Genomic DNA, 18,455 nt, shown 5'->3' with positions numbered 1-18,455 from the left:
AAAGATCTGAAGGGTTTTTTTAAAAAACTTTATTTCCAAAAATCGGAAGGGGGGGTGGGAGCAATGAAATGCTATTTTTTTAAAAAGAAAAGGAATTGTATGCCATTTTCTGGGCACGGAGTAGGGGTCATTGGGGGTGAGGGGGAGGTATTTGTGCATTTCCTGCAAGGTGCAGGGGGTTGGACTAGATGACCCTGGCGGCCCCTTCCAGCTCTTTGATTCTGTGATTCTAAGATATGCATAAAGACAAGACAAAGATATAACTACAGTTGTGGTGGATCTATACCAGGGGTGGCCAAACTTGCTTAACATAAGAGCCATACAGAACAAGCATCAGCTGTTTGAGAGCTGCAAGGGAAGGAAGGAAGGAAGGAAGGAAGGAAGGAAGGAAGGAAGGAAGGAAGGAAGGAAGGAAGGAAGGAGAAGGAGATGAAAAAGGAGAAGAAGAAGATATTGGGTTTATATCCCGCCCTCCACTTTGAATCTCAGAGTGGCTCACAATCTCCTTTATCTTCCTCCCCCACAACAGATGCCCTGTGAGGTGGGTGGGGCTGAGAGGGCTCTCACAGCAGCTCCCTTTCAAGGACAACCTCTGTCAGAGCTATGGCTGACCCGAGGCCATTCCAGCAGCTGCAAGTGGAGGAGTGGGGAATCAAGCCCCGTTCTCCCAGATAAGAGAGCTCTGGCTGACCCAAGGCCATTCCAGCAGCTGCAAGTGGAGGAGTGGGGAATCAAACCTGGTTCTCCCAGATAAGAGAGCTCTGGCTGACCCAAGGCCATTCCAGCAGGTGCAAGTGGAGGAGGGGGGAATCAAACCCGGTTCTCCCAGATAAAAGTCGGCACACTTAACCACTACACCAAACTGAAGGAAGGAAGGGAGGGAGGGAGATGGAGGAGGCAGGAGTGAAGGAGAGGTGAAAGAAAACAACTTTAACTTTAAATGCATTCTCTAAGCTGCCAGCTGGTTTGGCTAGGTGAAGTGATTTAAAGAGAGAAATACCTTCTCCAAGCTGGCTAAGAGGGTGGTGGGGACTTTGAGAGCCACACAATATGTGTGAAAGAGCCACATGTGGCTCCCGAGCCAGAGGTTGGCCACCCCTGGCCTACACAAAGGCTTCTATAAACAGTTTCCAAATATCTAAAAATAAGTCCACATGCAATTGCTCTCTATGGGTGTTTTTACATTCAGTTTGATCCAGAGTTTTAGAGTTTCAAATCGCCTGCCACCGTTCCGCTTTCATTATTTTCCTTTTACATTTATGAATTTGCTGCACTCATTTTGCATAGCCAAACTTCTATGTTTCCTGCTGAAAGCGTTTCAATTGGGGGGGGGGGGTGTCTCTGATCAGAGGGCAGCCGGAATACCAGTGCTTATTTAAATGTATACGATTGCTTGGAAATGGTGTCGACACTGCAAAAACAATACACATTTAAATTACAAGATGAGGCAAGCAATGATATGTGAAACTTTCAAGTGCTCTCAGTTCTCATGCAAATTACTGCACCATCGTGGCTTTTGGAGGAGTCTTTTAAAACGCATGAAAACTTCTACGAGACAAGTTTGAAACGCCTGTGGAGAAATGACCGGATCAAAACTAGTTTTGAGAGAAACGTTACAGCAGCAGCTCCGAAACTCATCTCACCGAAACAAATGTCGATGCCTCGGGCAGCAACGATGCAAAACAGTTGTGAGGACGTTAGGTAATGTAAAAGGTGAGCTTCCAATGTGGTGATAGAGAGTCACAAACTGTCAGTGTAAAAACACCCCTTATTCCGTGTGCTCAAATGTCGTTAGAGTTGGATGGTCTTCTTCCATTCCATTTATGGAATTTTAAAAAAAACAAAACAAAAACGCTGAAGTTAATTCTCATCCCAGCATATGCCAGGCTCACACAACTCTCCCCCCACCATTTCAGTTTTCCCTTTTTTCAGAATAGCACTCAGTCCCCAGAGTTTTGAAACCTCTTCTGTAATATCTGCGGGCTCCGACTTTGGTTTATTGGGTAATCCACGGGGCTGCTATGAAAACCTCGGTGGGTGCTCTGAGAGAAATCTGAAACCATGGTTGTAAATTGGAAAGTCAATCAAAGGGACTGATCCAAGAGGGCAGCCGTGTGGGGCTGAAGCAGTTGAACAAAGCAGGAGTCAAGTGGCACCTTTAAGATCAACCAAGTTTTATTCAGAATGTAAGTTTTCGTGTGCTTACCCGATCCCCTCGTCTGATGAAGTGCGCTTAGAGAGCACACAACAGCTTATGTTCTGAATAAAATTTAGTTGGTCTTAAAGGTTCCTCGCCTGATGAAGTGCGCTTAGAGAGCACACAACAGCTTACGTTCTGAATAAAATTTGGTTGGTCTTAAAGGTTCCTCGTCTGATGAAGTGCGCTTAGAGAGCACATAACAGCTTACGTTCTGAATAAAATTTGGTTGGTCTTAAACGTGAAACTTGACTCCTGCTTTGTTCAGTCAAAGGGACTGACATGGATGTTCTTTTTTCAACCAAGGCTTCTAAATCGCATCATGTTTTTGAGATGGTGTTAGGGTTGCCAGCCTCCAGGTGAGGCCTGGAGATCTCCCACTTTTACAACCGATCTACAGCTGGCAGAGATCAGCTCCCCTGGAGAAAATGTGACACAACCACAGTTTCGGTGTATAGATAATACAATAATGAGAAAAATCACCCAAAGCAACAATACTTTAAACGATTAACAAGTTATCTTAATTGGATTTATATGAACAGCTTCCCACACTATAAGAAAAACCGAGTACAGCTTTTAAAAAGTCCGTGACCAACAGCTTCCGTAGTCCTGTGGTATACTGAAACAACCTGTCTCTTTAAACAGAAAAGTTTTTAGACGATGCCATGCACGTAATGAAGGGGGAAAAAATTTCCACTGTTCTGCTAGTGGTCACTGAAGATTCCAAACCAGTAGAAATAGACAGTAATTCCACAGGAAAAGATCACAGGAGAGGATGACAGAACTTGCCAAATCTAGACCTTTGTTGCAGTTTCGCACCCTCCGTCTGCTCTTTCTCTCGCGCACGCAATTCCTTTCACGAAGCCACAGTGTATGATATTTTTACATAGGTTCAACGCATACTTCTCATAAGCATTTACTTATCCAAATAATTTATAAAGATATTGAACAAGGACAGATCTTCAAGGCACTCCACTTGTCACTCCTCTCTGAGATGATAGGAGCCATTAACTTCGACAGTTCAAGAACACAGAGTTCCACATTTTGTCTCTGTTCTCAGCCTGCCTGGTCAGAAATACCAAATTGTTCCACCCTGGGATGATAGCAAGGTCATTCTTATCTGACAGGAAGCCCTGCCTTGGAAAATATAAGAAAGCCAAGGGGAAATATTTTCAAGGTCTTGCTTAAGAAACTTCACTGCTGCTGGATTCCAGGCTACACGGAAGGTTAAGTCAGGGGAACGTATTTTCAGCTACACCCCACTACTGATAGAAAAACACGCTTTTCCTCCCCCATTTTTAATCCCTCCGATTCAGAATGTATTGGACTTTCACTTGCTGGCCCTTCCACAACAACCCTTTAGGGTTTGACAAAAATTTAAAAAGAGATAGTAAGTGGTAGGACAAACTCAAGGAGGGAGGGACAGTGGCTCAGTGGTAGAGCATCTGCTTGGGAAGCAGAAGGTCCCAGGTTCAATCCCCGGCATCTCCTAAAAAGGGTCCAGGCAAATAGGTGTGAAAAACCTCAACTTGAGACCCTGGAGAGCCGCTGCCAGTCTGAGAAGACAATACTGACTTTGATGGACCAAAGGTCTGATTCAGTATAAGGCAGCTTCATATGTTCATATAATAGAATTCTATAGAAACTTTGTCTTTTTTGAAAACGAAAGGAAAGAAATTACGGAGTTTTAACAGATTGCCTTCTAGATATAACAGGCTGTTCTCCCAGAGTTAGACATTCCTATTCAAATACAAACCGATTTTGTCGACTGGCAAGATGGATATCTCATTTCCAAAGCTGAAAAAAGGAATGTGATTCCCCCCCCCCCCCTAGTATATTTCTAACGTATTATGAAACCACAGTCCCTGCGCTGTAGTGTCTGCCTCACGGTGGATCCGTAAGCCCACCAGAGGTTGCGTTTGGTCCAGTGGCAAGGAAAGACGTAGAAATTTTATGGTTTCTCTCCTTGCTTCCAAGATAAAAAAAAAAAAAAAATCTAGCAATTACAAAACAGCAAGAGGCTTCAAAGCATCGCTAAACCAGTTTGGTGTAGTGGTTAAGTGCACGGACTCTTATCTGGGAATAAGATAACTTATCCAAGGGTTTGATTCCCCACTCCTCCACGTGCACCTGCTGAAATGGCCTTGGGTCAGCCACAGCTTTCGTAGGAGTTGTCCTTGAAAGGGCAGCTGCTGTAAGAGCTCTCTCAGCCCCACCCACCTCACAGGGTGTCTGTTTTGCTGGGGTGGGGGTTAAGGAGATTGTGACCGCTCTGAGATTCTTTTAACTGGAAATGCCAGGGATTGAACCTGGGACCTTCTGCATGCCAAGTAGATGCTCTGCCACTGAGTCACGCCCCTTCCTGCTGTGTTCATGTCACCCAGGCCTCATTTTGGAGGAGCACAGGAGCGGCGCGCTGGAATTGGTTGGCCACTGTGTGAGGCAGGAGGCTGGACTAGATGGACCACTGGTCTGATCCAGCAGGGCTCTTCTGATGCTTTTATGAAGGCCTCCGGCTCTATGCCCTGTTGTCCGCCCTCCAGAGGAACTGGTTGGTCACTGTGTGAAACAGGATGCTGGACTAGATGGACCACTGGTCTGATCCAGCAGGGCTCTTCTGATGTTCTTATGAAGGCCTTGGTCACTCAGTCCTGTTGTTGTCCCTCCAGAAGAACTGGTTGGCCATTGTGTGAGGCAGGATGCTGGACTAGATGGGCCTCTGGTGTGATCCAACAGGGCTCTTCTGATGTTCTTATGAAGGCCTCAGCCTCTCTGCCCTGTTGTTGGCCCTCCAGAGGAACTGGTGGGCCACTGTGTGAGACAGGAGGCTGGACCAGATGGACTGCTGGTCTGATCCAGCAGGGCACTTCTGATGTTCTTAAGAAGGCCTCAGCATCTCTGCCCTGTTGTTGTTCCTCCAGAGGAACTGGCTGGCCACTGCATGAGGCAGAATGCTGGACCAGATGAACTACTGGCCTGATCCAGCAGGGCACTTCTGATGTTCTTATGCTTTTATGTCTTAGAAGGGTGAAACTTTGCTTAGAATTGCATCATAACCCTGCATCTGAGGGGCGTCAAATCTTTGCTGCCACAAGACCCGCTTTGCGCCTGATCTGTAATTATGCCGCTGCCATAGTGACTGCAAAATACTGCACAAATGTTGCAAATGTCATGCGATAACAGTTGCCACAAAAAATACCAACTTGTTAAGTAATTTTCACCACAATAATTAAAAGCTGATCCCTTGGGATTCGGTTTCAGCTGGGAGCTGTCCCGGTTTACAGTCATCGAGTTCCCCTCAGGAAATCTAGTTTTTTTAAGTCCCTCTTTTCTTTTCTTTTTTTTTGGCAGTGACAAGCGAAATATATCTGTGCCCACCATCTGCTCACACCGATCCTTTCACACGGATCCTTAGCATGCTTTCTCAGAAGTAGACCCACTGTTTGCAATGGATGAGGATCATGATATTGGATTTATATCCTGCCCTCCACTCCGAATCTTAGAGAGTGGCTCACAGTCTCCTTTACCTTCCTCCTCCACAACAGACACCCTGTAAGGCGGGTGGGGCTGAGAGGAATCTCACAGCAGCTGCCCTTTCAAGGACAACTCCTTCAAAAGCTATGGCTGACCCAAGGCCATTCCAGCAGGTGTATCTGGAGGAGTGGGAGAATCAAACCCGGTTCTCCCAGATAAGAGAGCTCTGGCTGACCCAAGGCCATTCCAGCAGCTGCAAGTGGAGGAGTGAGGGAATCAAACCCGGTTCTCCCAGATAAGAGAGCTCTGGCTGACCCAAGGCCATTCCAGCAGCTGCAAGTGGAGGAGGGGGGAATCAAACCCAGATAAGAGAGCTATGGCTGACCCAAGGCCATTCCAGCAGCTGCAAGGGGAGGAGTGGGGAATCAAACCCGGTTCTCGCAGATAAGAGAGCTATGGCTGACCCAAGGCCATTCCAGCAGGGGCAAGTGGAGGAGTGGGGAATCCAACCCGGTTCTCCCAGATAAGAGAGCTATGGCTGACCCAAGGCCATTCCAGCAGCTGCAAGGGGAGGAGTGGGGAATCAAACCCGGTTCTCGCAGATAAGAGAGCTATGGCTGACCCAAGGCCATTCCAGAAGGGGCAAGTGGAGGAGTGGGGAATCCAACCCGGTTCTCCCAGATAAGAGAGCTATGGCTGACCCAAGGCCATTCCAGCAGCTGCAAGTGGAGGAGTGGGGAATCAAACCCGGTTCTCCCAGATAAGAGAGCTCTGGCTGACCCAAGGCCATTCCAGCAGCTGCAAGTGGAGGAGGGGGGAATCAAACCCAGATAAGAGAGCTCTGGCTGACCCAAGGCCATTCCAGCAGCTGCAAGGGGAGGAGTGGGGAATCCAACCCGGTTCTCCCAGATAAGAGAGCTATGGCTGACCCAAGGCCATTCCAGCAGGGGCAAGTGGAGGAGTGGGGAATCCAACCCGGTTCTCCCAGATAAGAGAGCTATGGCTGACCCAAGGCCATTCCAGCAGCTGCAAGTGGAGGAGTGGGGAATCAAACCCGGTTCTCCCAGATAAGAGAGCTCTGGCTGACCCAAGGCCATTCCAGCAGCTGCAAGTGGAGGAGGGGGGAATCAAACCCAGATAAGAGAGCTCTGGCTGACCCAAGGCCATTCCAGCAGCTGCAAGGGGAGGAGTGGGGAATCAAACCTGGTTCTCGCAGATAAGAGAGCTCTGGCTGACCCAAGGCCATTCCAGCAGCTGCAAGTGGAGGAGTGAGGAATCAAACCGGGTTCTCCCAGATAAGAGAGCTCTGGCTGACCCAAGGCCATTCCAGCAGGGGCAAGTGGAGGAGGGGGGAATCAAACCCAGATAAGAGAGCTATGGCTGATCCAAGGCCATTCCAGCAGCTGCAAGTGGAAGAGTGGGGAATCAAACCCGTTTCTCCCAGATAAGAGAGTTATTGCTGACCCAAGGCCATTCTAGCAGCTGCAAGTGGAGGAGTGCTGAATCAAACCTGGTTCTCCCAGATAAGAGAGCTCTGGCTGACCCAAGGCCATTCCAGCAGCTGCAAGTGGAGGAGTGGGGAATAAAACCCGGTTCTCCCAGATAAGAGAGCTCTGGCTGACCCAAGGCCATTCCAGCTGGGGCAAGTGGAGGAGTGAGGAATCAAACCTGGTTCTCCCAGATAAGACAGATCTGGCTGACCCAAGGCCATGTCAGCAGGTGTATGTGGAGAAGGGGGAATCAAACCCGGTTCTCCCAGAGAAGAGTCCCCGCACTTAACTGCTACGCTAAACTATGGAGACTCACCCAGCCATTGGGAATGATTTCAAGAGGGAGGGGGACAGGTGAAGTATTCCCCACCTGTACTGTTTTGTTTTCGTGTTAAAAAATAAATCCACCCACCCACCCTCAGCTCTAACAGAGCTACCTTTCTCACAAATGGGATATTTAAATGCCAGGAAAAAGGCCAGAGTCGAACAACGTTTACAGGATTTTGCAGATTTCTTGATAACTGACGAAATTCCTGAGCAGCACCTAACAAGATATTTACCAATGTCATACTAGACTTTAAATCCTGGTTTAACTCTGTCCCCAAACTGACATTCTACACCAGAATCAATCAGAGAAACCAACTCTACGACTCTATGGTTTTAGCGTAGAATGTCAGTGCTAAACCAGGATTAAAAGTCTAGTGCGAAAGAACATTCTCTTATGTTCTGTCAGAACTTTCTGTCAGAAGGAGATGGAGCCTGAGAAAGGCAGCCATGAAGGAGCTAGAAAAGATCTTTAAGTGTGAAATTGTCTGTGGTGACCAAAATCAAGATAACGGGGCTTTTTATGTAGCAGGAACTCCTTTGCATATTAGGCCATGCCCCTTTGCTGTAGCCAATCCACCAAGAGTTTACATTAGGCCCTGTACGAAGAGCCCTGTAAGTTCTTGGAGGGTTGGCTACATCAGGGGTGTGTGGCCTAATAGGCAAAGGAGTTCCTGCTACAAAAAAACCCCCTGAACATAACTCCCACCATACTATTTCCCATAGTGTATATGAAAAATGGACAATGAAGAAAGCTGACAGGAAGAAAGATGATTCCTTTGAAATGTGACGTTGGAGGAGAGTCTTATGGATTCTTTGGACCACCAAAAAGACAAATCGCAGGAGTTGTCCTTGAAAGGGCAGCTGCTGTGAGAGCCCTCTCAGAGCCCACCCACCTCATAGGATGTCTGTTGTGGTGAGGGGGGGAGAGATTGTAAGCCACTCTGAGATTCGGAGTGGAGGGCAGGATATAAATCCAATATCTTCTTCTTCTTCAATCAAAGACGCCCCGGCCTTCAGTTTTCAAGACTTGAGAAATGGTGTCAGCAATAAGAAGTCTGGGAAGCCGTTACTTAATTGGGTCCCAAATAACCTTTGGGGAAAACCTACTCTTGGGTTTTTAAAAAAATAAATTTGTCCTCCTGTTAACATTTACCAGCAACCTCAGAATTGTTCAAGGTGTGTACCTTTAGGAAGTCCTTCCGATATGTCCAAATTCCAACACAATTTTGTTCTTAAGCCATTTCCCCCTCCCCGTTGCTGCTTGCATTCCTGTGGCACCATCATCCAGGGTTGCCAATCCCCAGGTGGGGGCAGGGGATCCCCCAGTTTGGAGGCCCTCTTCCCGCTTCAGGGCCATCAGAAAGCAGCAGTGCGGTGGAGGGAAATATCTGCTGAGCGCTCCATTATTCCCTATGGAGAGTAATTCCCATAGCGTAAAATGGAGAATTGATCCAAAGGTATCTGGGGCTCTGGGGGGGGGGGGGGGCTGTTTTTTTTTAGGTAGAAGCACCACATCTACAGCATAGCATCCGATGCCTCTCCTTAAAACACCCTCCTAGTTTCAAAAGGATTGGACCAGGGTGTCCACTTTTCTTTCAATTCATTTCATTTTATTCGATTTATATCCCGCCTCCCCACCGGGGCGGCTTATGAGCCCCAAAAGAAGGTGCTCCTATCCTTCATTATTTCTAAAGCAGGGTAGGCATTTAAAAAGGGATGCAGTTGCTTTAAAGGAGATGGCCAGAACTCCCTTTGGAGTGCAGTCATTTTTGTCACACACCCTTGCTCCAAACTCCACCCCCAGTGTCTCCTGGCTCCACCCCCCAAAGTTCCCAGATGTTTCTTGAGTTGGACCTGGGAACCCCCATCCTCATCACCGAGTCCAAACTGTCCATCACAAGGACACTCCTTGCTTCAGACGACAGATTTTGGAGTCCTTTTCTCCCAGTGGAGCCTGCCTAATTCAAAGTTTGGGCCTGTTAGGCAAACACATTCCATTCCTTTAAGCAAAACCCCAGAAGAATGCATCTTTGTCGGCCATCTCGGTGATCTACGCTTTGAGAAATCCAAAAAGCGGGGCCAAAAAAATCGGTTCTGGTTCAGCTTCTGTTCTGAAACGGAGATGCGGTTCCTGTCAGCATCCAAACGTGCCAGCAGGGAGGAGGTGTGGAGGACTAGAGAGGCAGCCAAAGGCCCTTCGCTCTGGCACGGCTTAATCTTTCAGGAATTCCTTCTCTGTTTTGCATCCAATATCAACTCTGCTGTGGAAAAAACAGGCTCCCAAACTTGCTTTAAGGGAGCACTGGAGCTCCCTCTCGTGGTCTTCACGCACATACCAAAATTCACTGGCACAATCCCCTTCCCGCCCCTGCAAAGATTCTTGAAATGACCAGGCCTCGGCTTCAGCAGGAGCTCACAGGACAGCAGCTCCTGAACCTTTCTGAGAGTTCCTCCTCCTCCTTCTGAGAGTTCTGCCTCCTTGTCCATTGAATAGTAGCTGCAGCTGCATAACAATCCCTGGATGAGCTCCGCCACCTGTTTTTCTACAAAACAACCCTTGGAAATAGGGTTGCCAAGTCCAATTCAAGAAATATCTGGGGGCTTTGGGGGTGGAGCCAGGAACAAGGGTGTGACAAGCAGGACTGAACTCCCAAGGGAGTTCTGGCCATCACGTTTCAAAGATCCACACACCTTTTTGAATGCCTTCTTTCCATAGGAAATAATGAAGGATAGGGGCACCTTCTTTTGGGGCTCATGGAATTGAACCTCCTGGTCCAATCCTTTTGAAACTTTGGGGGTATTTTGGGGAGAGGCACTGGATGCTATACTGAAAATTTGGTGCCTCTATCTCAAAAAAACAGCCCCTCCTAGAGCCCAAGATACCCTTGGATCAATTTCCCATTATTTCCTATGGGAATAAGTCTCCATAGGAAATAATAGAGTTTCCAGCAGACTTTTCCCTCCCCTCCCCCTGCTTTCTGGTGACCCTGAAGCGGGGGGAGGATCTCCAAGCCGGGGGATCCCCTGCTCCCACCTGGGGATTGGCAACCCTACCTGGAAATGACTATTGATGAAGGCTGAAGCAGACAGTGCCAAAGCTGGTATTCTTACATCTGGTTATACGATCATAAGAACATAAAAATATAAGAGAAGCCATGTTGGATCAGGCCAGTGGCCCATCCAGTCCAACACTCTGTGTCACATAAGAACATAAGAGAAGCCATGTTGGATCAGGCCAATGGCCCATCCAGTCCATCACTCTGTGTCACATAAGAACATAAGAGGAGCCATGTTGGATTAGGCCAATGGCCCATCCAGTCCAACACTCTGTGTCACATAAGAACATAAGAGGAGCCATGTTGGATTAGGCCAATGGCCCATCCAGTCCAACACTCTGTGTCACATAAGAACATAAGAGGAGCCATGTTGGATTAGGCCAATGGCCCATCCAGTCCAACACTCTGTGTCACATAAGAACATAAGAGAAGCCATGTTGGATCAGGCCAATGGCCTCTCCAGTCCAACACTCTGTATCACATAAGAACATAAGAGAAGCCATGTTGGATCAGGCCCATGGCCCATCCAGTCCAACACTCTGTGTCACATAAGAACATAAAAGAAGCCATGTTGGATCAGGCCAATGGCCCATCCAGTCCAACACTCTGTGTCACATAAGAACATAAGAGAAGCCATGTTGGATCAGGCCAATGGCCCATCCAGTCCAACACTCTGTGTCACATAAGAACATAAAAGAAGCCATGTTGGATCAGGCCAGTGGCCCATCCAGTCCAACACTCTGTGTCACATAAGAACATAAGAGAAGCCATGTTGGATCAGGCCAATGGCCCATCCAGCCAACACTCTGTGTCACATAAGAGAAGCCATATTGGATCAGACCAATGGCCCCTCCAGTCCAACACCCTGTGTCACATAATAGCCAAAAAAATCCCACCACCCAGGTGCCATCAGGAGGTCCATCAGTGCGGCCAGGACACTAGAATCCCTCCCACTGTGCCCCTCCCAAGTACCAAGAATACAGAGCATCTCTTGCCCCAGACAGAGAGTTCCAACAATACCCTGTGGCTGATAGCCACGGATGGACCTCTGCTCCAGATGTTTATCCAATCCCCAATCTCAGAGAATCACTCATCCTTTTGAACATTTATTAGTCAAAGAAATTGTTGAAGGTTCCGGTTTATGGTTCCAGCTGGAAAAAGCTGATGTGAAACGAAGCTGTTTGAAGAAGCTGGCTGGTTTCTTGTTGCTGGCGTTGAGACCGGGAGTTTTGTGGCTGAAAGAAGACATCTTTGGCAGTGATTTATATACAGTGGCTTCTCCAATATTCTTTGGACTATCTATGAGCTTTACACTTGGTGGACTCGTTCAGTATTTATTTATCCTTTTGGACAACTCAAGGACTTATTTTCTAAAGTTTCTATGTCATTTGGAATTACTAATTTGATGGATTTTTATAATGAATATGTTGGGCCTTTGAGAAAGGCGTTTTACTGTTAGTTATTTTGTGGGTTGAAGACTGGGCATGTTTTGTTATTCTCAGGGGTGGAATTTTAGCAGGAGCTCCTTTGCATATTAGGCCACACACCCCTGATGTAGCCAATTCTCCAAGAGCTTACAGAAAAGAGCCTTGTAAGCTCTTGGAGGATTGGCTACATCAGGGTGTGTGGCCTAATATGCAAAGCAGTTCCTGCTAGAATTCCATCCCTGGTTATTCTTGTATTAACCTGCAAGTGGTGGTTGGAGATCCAACTGATCTCCAGCCAACAGAGATCAGTTTCCCTGCAGAAAACGGTAGCTTTGGAAGTTGCCCTCTATAACATTAAACTCTGATGAAGTATCTCAAGTCCCCCAAACCCTCCGTCCCCAAACTCCATGTCCCATGACCTTCCTCTGATGTTAAGAACATAAGAAGAGCCCTGCTGGATCAGAAAAATGGTCCATTTATTCCAGCATCCTGTCTCACAAAGTAGCCAACTATTTGCTCTAAAGGCCCAACAATGGGATGCAGAGGCCAAGGCCTTCCTCTGATGTTAGAAACATCAGAAGAGCCCTGCTGGATCGGACCAGTGGTCCATCTAGTCCAGCATCCTGCCTCACACAGTGGCCAACCAGTTCCTCTGAACAGCCAACTTGCTTACTTTATTTGATTTATATCCCACCATCCCTGCCGAAGCAGACTCAGGGCAGAGAGGCCGAGACTTTCATAAGAACATCAGAAGAGCCTTGCTGGATCAGGCCAGTGAGGGTCCATCTAGTCCAGCATCCTGTCTCACACAGTGGCCAACTAGTTCCTCTGGAGGGCCAACAACAGGGCAGAGAGGCCGAGGCCTTCACAAGAACATCAGAAGAGCCTTGCTGGATCAGACCAGTGAGGGTCCATCTAGTCCAGCATCCTGTCTCACACAGTGGCCAACTAGTTCCTCTGGAGGGCCAACAACAGGGCAGAGAGGCTGAGGCCTTCATAAGAACACCAGAAGAGCTCTGTTGGATCCGACCAGTCGTCCATCTAGTCTAGCATCCTGACTCACACAATGAGTGGCCAACCAGTTCCTCTGGAAGGTCAACAACAGGGCAAAGAGGCTGAGGCCTTCCCCTGATGTTTCCTCCTGGCTCTGGGATTTGGACGCTTAGTGCCTCTGAATGTAGAGGTTCTCCTCAGCCACCACGGCTAGAAACAATTAATAGACTTATCCTCCATGAATATATCTAACCCTTCCTTTATTCCTGTGGCTGTCACAACATCCTCTGGCATTGAATGCCACGTTTTGATCGCAGCACGCAATGCCAAAGTGGCAAATGTTCTGAAAGGATTGGAGTGCCAACAGGCAAAAGGGAGAGTGAAAGTCTAATTTGAGCCAAGAACCATCAAGCGAAAGGATTCTGAGGGAAACCCACAAGCAGATGTTTGGCTAAACAGCCAGCACCGCAGAGAATTAGACCCCAATATGGAAAAGCAACATCGCCTCAGACAGCAACCGTATTAAGCTGGAGTCTGGTCACCTGACCAGGCCGAGGATTAAAAGTCTCCTTTCCTGCCAGTTTCTTTTGAATGGGTGTCTCATTAAGTGCCTTTAGCTGTTTCTCACCATCTGTTTTAGTGCTGCACTGATTCCAGTGCAGGCCAAAGCCTTTCGCCCAAAGGTACGCTCAACATATTGCCTTCATGCAGTGTACTGATTTTTTGAAACCAGGATAGCCGGGATTTGAACATCTAGGCTGGGACAAGCAAGCTGAATCGATCTGTTAATACCATCTTTGCCGCCCTACCTAATTGTGAGCTATGACGTAATTGTTTTAATTTTAAACTGTTTTAACTGTTTTAATTGTTTTAAATTGAGCCCACTATGGGAAGGGTGGCCTATAAATCTATGAAAATAAATAATAAATTGAATGAATGAATGAATGAATGAATGAATGAATGAATGAATGAATGAATGAATGAATGAATGATGGAGATCATCGCAGTACCTCTGTGGATGTGCGTAATTTCTATTCAATTGAGCGCATTAGCGCAGATGCCCTTTCTTGGCAGCTGTATTCTTGTGCCCCCAGCCGTCCTGATCCTACGGGTGCATGCAGGAAAAGAAGTAAACCTCGAGACATCTGTAAAAGACCATCGTTAAATAAGGACATACGGACATTAGAGAAGCCATGTTGGATCAGCCCAATACATATGTATGCACTTTACAATATGACCATGCTAGAAGGAGACTTTAAAAAAAAAAGCTGGGAATAACAGACCCCATAAGACCAGCACAGGGAAAGGTTAGGGAATTGTTTTTTTGGCACCAGTGGGAGAAAGAAACACGTGTACCACTGACCACTATTTGCATCATTATGCATTTTTCTTTGCCTTGACACCAAGGTTAGTAAATACAGCTCCTGCACCACCCTCTTTAATTCCATCCCTCCTTCCTGTGGCTCTCTTGTGCTCTCTTTCCTCACTCTAGGTCTCCAGGCAACTTCTGTGTTGAAGAGCGGCCAATTTCCCACTCCTTCCCCACTTCGCGGATGGTGGAAATAGTTGCCTCTCTTGGGCTTCTTTTGTAGAAAAAGCCCAGCAGGGACTCATTTGTATATTAGGCCACACCCCCTAACACCAAGCCAAGCCGAAACTGCATTCCTGCTCAAAAAAAGCCCTGCCTACCTATGGGTCAGCGCTCAGAGTCTGACGGAGGTCCAGATGCTGAGCACACTTACTTGAGAGTAAGCCTCCATTAAGTTCCTCTTTGACCAATGGGAGCCACACAATATGTGTGAACAGTGGTTGTTTTGTAGGAAAATAGGTGATGGACCTCGTTAGCATATGCTGCCCCCTCACCAGCCAAAAGCAACCCGATGCAAGAAAAGCGAGCCCCGGATGAGTGAGGCCTGCTTGAGCTAGCTAGAGATCCAGCCAGCCCAAGCAGGCCTCACTCACCTGAGGCTCTCCTTGACCACCTCCCCCAGTCAAAAGGCCAGCAAAAGGCCTCCACCCAAAATCACATAAGAAGTGGAGAAAGGGTGGAGTGGGCTTCTTCTTCTTTAAAAGAGCCCCGTGGCGCAGAATGGTAAAGCTGCAGCACTGCAGTCCTAAACTCTGCTCACAACCTGAGTTTGATCCCCGGCGGAAGCTGGGTTTTCAGGTAGCCGGCTCGAGGTTGACTCAGCCTTCCATCCTTCCAAGGTCGGTAAAATGAGTACCCAGCTTGCTGGGGGGAAAGTGTTGATGACTGGAGAGGGCAATGGCAAGCCACCTCGTAAAAAGTCTGCTGTGAAAACGTGAAAGCAACGTCACCCCAGAGTCAGAAATGACTGGTGCTTGCACAGGGAACCTTTCCTTTCCTTCTTAAGTTTAGATTTGGCCACCCTTGCTTTAACAAAACTAAATCTGAAAGAACAACTTCTTGCATTAACCACGGTGTTTGTGGGGTGAGAAAGTTTTCCTCCAGATTGGCCCAAGGATTCTGGAGGGTTTTTTGCCTTCCTCTGGACTACCTCTTGGGCTGGCTAGAGATCCAGCCAGCCCAAGCAGGCCTCACTCACCGGGGGCTCTCCTTGGTCACCCCCCACCCCTCCAGGCAAAAGGCCAGCAAGCCACACACTGCCCAAAATCACATAAGAAGTGGAGAAAGGGTGCTGTGGGCTTCTCCAGGGGTTAATGAGGGCTGCTGGGGGCATGGCAAAGGCCCTGGTGGTTGGCTGGCTGCCCGCTCTCCTCATCCAGGGATTGTTATGCAGCTGCACCTCCTATTCAAGGAACAAGGTAGGTAGGTGGGGAGGAAGAGGGGGAACCCTCAGAAAGGTTCAGGAGCTGTGCTCCTGTGAGCTCCTGCTGAAGCTGAGGCCTGTGTGTGAACAAGCTTCAAGGGTTTGTCCAGCCAATGCTTAAAGGCTTCCAGTGAGGGGGAGGAGGAGGAGGAGACTACTGCAGATTTATACCCCACCCTTCTCTCTGAATCAGAGACTCAGAGCTCCTTACAATCTCCTATATCTCCCCCCACAACAGACACCCTGTGAGGTGGGTGGGGCTGAGAGAGCTCTCTCAGAAGCTGCCCTTTCAAGGACAACTCCTCCAAGAGCGATGGCTGACCCAAGGCCATTCCAGCAGCTGCAAGTGGAGGCATGGGGAATCGAACCCAGTTCTCTCAGGTAAGAGTCCGCACACTTAACCACTAACCACACTGGCTCTCCGTAAGTAACTGACTCCATGGCTGAACAACTCGGTCTGTAAAAAAGTTTTTCCTAATATCTAGCCGGTACCTTCCGGTACATGAGCCACCGGCCCTGTAAAGCTACACAAATCGGCCTCAAAGTGGCAGCTCTTTCGAGGAGTCCTGGCAAACTGTCCTCTTCTTCATCCCCCCTCCCCCCTGCCCCCTTTGTAGCATTCCACAGCATGGCAATTATGTGCGTGGAAAGAAGTCTGCCTGTAAGGTTTAGTGGTGTGCTTTGTTCTCGGACTATCACCGGCCATCCTTTGGCATGCATCTGGAAACCCAGCTGGCAGCTTAAGGACGTGCTTTGTGTATTGAAATGTAGACGGGAATTGCCTGGAAATATTGCAGCGGTACGTGCTTCAGCCGCGCACTCCAGAGGAAGGGAACAAAGCGAGATTTCGGTCCTTGCCCAACGCTCTTTGAAGCCCCCTTTGCAATTTGTATGGGTAGAAGTTAACCTCTCGTGGTTTGCAGCATTGTAATGGCATTGGGTTTTTTTTTTTTTGCAGTGCTTCGAAAAGGCAGCCCCGCAGCGCAGAGTGGTAAAGCTGCAGTCCGAGCTCTGAGTTCGATCCCAGCGAAAGCCGGGTTCAGGTAGCCTTCCATCCTTTTGAGGTCGGTAAAACGAGTACCCAGTTTGCTGGGGAGGAAACTGTAGATCAGGGGGGGCCAAACTTGCTTAACAGAAGAGCCGCATAGAATAAAAATCAGATCTTTGAGAGCCACCAGACAAGGAAGGAGGATGGGGAGGGAGAGGTGGAAAGAAACCAACTTTAAATGCATTCTTCAAGTGGCTGGCTGGCCTGGCTTGAAGAAGTGATTTAAAGAGCCAACCGATGGGGTTGTGGGGGCTTAGAGAGCTACACAATATGTGTGAAAGAGCCACAAGTGACTCCTGAGCCACAGTTTGGCCACGCCTGGTGTAGATGACTGAGGAAGGCAAAGACAAACCACCCCATAAAAAGTCCGCCGTGAAAACGTCATGATGTGACATCACCCCAGAGTCGAAAATGACTGATGCTTGCATAGAGGACTACCTTTACCTTTTTTTCGAGAACAGAGGGAGGGGCTGCAGCTGAATGGAAGAGCCTCTGCTCTGCATGCCAGAGGGTTCCCAGGTTCAATCCCAGGCATCTCCGGTTAAAAGGATCAGGTGGTAGATGATGGGAAGGAGTTGTGCCTGAGACCCTGGAGAGCTGCTGCCGGCCTGTGTAGACAATACCGACCAACCCCAGTGCCGGATTAAACCCTGTAGAGGCCCCTAAGCTCAGAGGGCCCCTTGCAAGGTCTCATTTATCAGATCTGGCCCTCATAACCAATGGGTTCAACATCCCTGCTCTAACCACTACACTGGCTCTTAAAAGTGCAAATTGGGCATGTTAGGAAACTGGTATAGTGGATGAACAAAGCAGGAGTCAATATTGCACCTTTAAGACCAACCAATTTTTATTTAGAAGATAAGCTTTCGTGTGCTCTTAAGCACACTTCATATATATATATGGTATAGTGGATAGTAAAGATTATGGGTTTTTCCACATTCATATTTTTCTTGATTGTAAATTCTTGTTTCTATGAGTTTCTTCCCCTCTTGGCATGCATTTTGCTCCCTCTAGTGGCCAATTCAATATTACACCTGTTTACGTCTGGCATAAAAAAATCTGCCGTGTAATTCTGCAGGGAGATGTGCTGGACATAAAATGGTGCAATATCGACCAGTAGAGGGAACAGCACACAAGCAGAACAAAAATACCTCTCCCCACCCCTCCAAAACAGGAAATTACAAGCGAGGAAAATTAGAATGTGGAACAGACTTATATAATGTAATAATGCCATCAGAATCTTTATGTTCCGCTCGTTCCTCCAGGGGTGATTTTATCTGCCTTATGGTTCTCCCTTCCACTGTTTTTTGTTTTCACAACAACTCTGTGATATTCATCCAGTGGTATTCCATGTTAGAGTGGACATCTGGGTTTCCCAGATACCAGCCTAACATTTTAACCCAGGGGTGTTAAACATGTGGCCCGATGACCGAATCAGGCCCCTGGAGGGTTCTTATCAGACCCGTGAGCAAGTCTGCTTTCTTCTCCCTCTATTGTGCTTCCTTCTGTGTTACAGCTTGCTTTGCCAGGCTTTCTCAATCACACAGGAGCAACAGAGCAAAGCCTCTGTCTTCTCCATTGGCTGAGGCTCCTCCCTTGGGAAGGAGGGAGAGCTTGCTTTGCCAGGCTGTTTCAATCACACAACAGAGCT

This window comes from Heteronotia binoei, chromosome 1, assembly GCF_032191835.1.
Source record: "Heteronotia binoei isolate CCM8104 ecotype False Entrance Well chromosome 1, APGP_CSIRO_Hbin_v1, whole genome shotgun sequence".
NCBI lineage: Eukaryota > Metazoa > Chordata > Lepidosauria > Squamata > Gekkonidae > Heteronotia > Heteronotia binoei.
The sequence above is the reverse complement of the archived record's forward strand: the minus strand, read 5'-3'. Positions refer to the sequence as shown.